Source organism: Phytophthora infestans, genomic scaffold (assembly GCF_000142945.1).
Source record: "Phytophthora infestans T30-4 supercont1.38 genomic scaffold, whole genome shotgun sequence".
NCBI lineage: Eukaryota > Oomycota > Peronosporomycetes > Peronosporales > Peronosporaceae > Phytophthora > Phytophthora infestans.
This window is the reverse complement of record NW_003303721.1, coordinates 792,102-795,558: the sequence shown is the minus strand read 5'-3', so window position 1 is coordinate 795,558 and position 3,457 is coordinate 792,102.

Here is a 3,457-nt window from a genome sequence, read left to right as displayed (position 1 = left end):
CCTTTGATACCATAATGGCAAAATCTTTATCTCCACCAAAGCCATTCCGTAATACTCTGAAGATATTCGTTGAATCGTGATGATTCTTGATGCGAGAGAACTTAATGTAGTCTTCCAATGTAGTCAATTTCCAGCTTATCAGAGATCGAGGCCCGTCGTCAGCCATCTCGAGAAGCTTGAAAACGTCTTTAGCCGATTTACCCGTAGTAAACCAGTGCTCAAATTGGCGAAGGTGTAGATCTGCTTTGGTACTCGCAGCCAGTTTCGCGTTTACAAGCGCCGTAGCAACAACATTATCGCCATAATGACCCGCAAGCGTTCCGAATAGCGACACTTGGTTATTCGGGTATTTCTCGTTAAACATGTCGACGTACTTGCTCAATGTCTTCAAATTGGGGTCGGTAAGAGCGTCATCCACTCGCTCACTTATCTTAAGCGCCACGAGAACATCAGCTACAGGTGTGTCTTTGCTCAGCCAAGACCTCAACTTGACAGCGTCTGCTACCATCGCAGTAGCACCCTTGAATGGAGACAGGATTTTGTTCAAACCAGTAGGCGCTCTCTCTTCAGCTTCGTTTGTCGTCGATAGTATCGCCGTTGGGACAGCATTATCTTCGCCGCCCATTCGGAAGACTGAAGCAGTGGTAGCAGCCACTAGTAGAGCGGTGGTAGTCAATAGTATTAGCACCACGTTTGCTCGCATTGTGAGCAGCAGTCTACAAGAGTCTTGGTCCTGCAGAATAAAAAATGATACACAGTGCGCTACCGGTACTGTACATGTACATTCTTACAGCTGTCACATCTATTCGGAGAACACAAAAACAGTTTGAACTTGTTTAAATTTGTATCCCGTTGTAACTGATTCACTCCAAAGATGACAATTAAACCCCTGCTTTTTGTAACGGGGTAAAGGTAAGGTAAGGTATTCCGTGTAACGGGGTACAGTACTTGTACCATTTCCGTCATCTTTCTTACTATACCGTATGTGCTGTGAATTAAAAACAGTACATCATCACCATCCCGATGGTATTGACGAACCAAACATTGTCCTCTGCTTTCACTTAGATTTGACAAAAGAATTCAGAAAAAACTTCGTATTATTAATACAGTGGTGCACCCCGTATTCGGCGGGGTGGACCATATAGAGTCTACGAGCTGCGAATATTTATAGAGGAGCAGATGGAATCCAAGGTACTACTTTGTATTACCTTAATTAAGTACAAATCATATATCCATCTTCGACACAATACCAGTGTGATTCCAGCAGTTTCGTATGGTCATTGTCGATACGTCTTGCCAACCTTCTGAGCACCACTTCATCGCTGTACAAATATTGACAGAGGTATACGTCTCGCCTTTGTAAAACAGAGACAGTGTCCATGATGGCCTGGCTGCCTTCCTGCACAATGTTTGCTTATTGGCGAAATTCAACGTAGAATAGGCGGACGGGCGACGTGCCATGGCCTTTTGCGACAAAATTTATAATGAGCTGTTGTATGGTGAAGTGATTGAGCTGATACATCGTGGCGGAAGTGCGGCGTTTCATCCCTCCTTGAGGTTATTTGGTCCAAAGGAGATGGGCAACTCATTTGCGCAATGCATGTGGCCCAATCATTAGATTGTGCAGGTTATTAAGCCATACCGGGGCCGAAAACGAGGTGCACGACTGTAATTAGATATCACTGATCATTCTCCCACTCCTGTAACACAACTATTGGAAAATGTATGCCAGCGTAGCCAGAATCAGCTATGATTTCTTAAAATTGGATAGACAAGCGCAACTAGCAAGCCATTCAAATAGCAGCAGCTGACAGCGCGTTTTGACAAAAAAATTGTAAGACCAAATCGCTACGGTAATTCTGACCCTTTGATTGGCTTTAAATCAATGCAAAACTGACAGTCTTCTACACCCAAACTCGGATTAAGTGACATGCAAAGTCGGAATATAACTTCGGGTTACCTTTGGTTACTTGTGTTTATTACATTAAATTGCGAAATGTGCAAGCAAGGCCGATTTTGCCGCAAGCAAGGCCGATTTTGCCGCAAGCAAAGTCGGAGAGATACCAGCGCGCCAAACTGAGAGCCGCGCGCGCCAAAATGAATGGACGCTAGGTGGCTTTGTGGCGTGGATCAGCTTCTACGATCACTTTCCAAGCGTCTCCTAAGGCCCCAGATGCCCAGCCAAGCCGCCCGCCTGTCACCTCACACCCCAATGGAGCGCCTGCGAGTGCTCGACGCGTACCGTGCTGGTCGCCCTGACTGGAAGATTGTCGCGGCAAGCAACGGCTTTCCATCGTCGGTAGCATACGACTTGGTCAAGCGTGATCGTGCCAATGATGTAAAGCATGGAGGCGCACGTGCAAAGTCAACTAAGGTAACAGACGAAGTCGTGGCGATTTTGGAGAGCTACCTGAACGAGAACTGCACGTTCACGTTGAAGACGATGGTGAGCATGCTGACCTTCGACACTGGCATCTCGCTGTCTACCTCCACGGTTAGCCGGTACTTTAGGGGGCTTGACATACACAGTCAAGCAAGCGCGAATTGAGCCCTCAACCTGCAACAATGACGTTAACAAGGCAAAGCGCCAGAAGCTCGCGAAAACACCCCTGAAGCACCATCGCAAGGGCAACTGCATAGTGTACTACGACCAGACAAACTTCAACGTCTACTGCATGCGAACCCGCGGTCGTGCTAAGAAGGGAGCACGAGCCGTCGTGGTTTTGCCTCCGTTTAAAGGGCCAAACCTGCAGATTCAATGTGCTGTAAATTCGACCATCGGGCTTGTGCACCACCGCCTCCAGCGAGTTAGCATTCAGATGGATTGCAACGCTGGATTTGCCGAAGAGGTATACCAAAAGGTGAAAGAGTCTGAGGCGTTCCGTGAGAACTTCCGCGGCAAGAAGATCGTGATCGTGCTCGACAACGCGCCTGCTCATAGTCAGTCGGAAGAGCGTGTTGTCGCGCACGCAGACCTGAAGCTCCTGCGGCTGGGCCCCTATTCGCCAATGTGCAACCCCGTCGAGGGGTGCTTCATCGTCCTTAAGTCAAGAATTAAGAGCGAACTGGCTGTTGACCGAGAACAAATTTGCGATAGACGTCGCGGAGTGCACCGCGATGAAAATGGCGAGCTAATCACTCTCGGAGAGCGCCAAATGCAGTTCTTGGAGCGGGCAGATCGAGCAAGCATGCGGTGTATGACGCCCACGTTAGTGGGTCAGATGGAATTACACTATCGCGATGCTGTCATTGCCGCTAGGGACCTCGAGGATATGCAGTATGGCAGATGAGCTGGTCTCTCTCCGACTTTGCTTGCGGCAAAATCGGCCTTGCTTGCACACCTCGCAATATAATTAAATAAACACAAGTAACCAAACGTATCCCCGGAGTTATATTCCGACTTTGCATGTCGATCAATCCGAGTTTGGCCGGGCAAAGGTGTAGACAAGATTTGTGG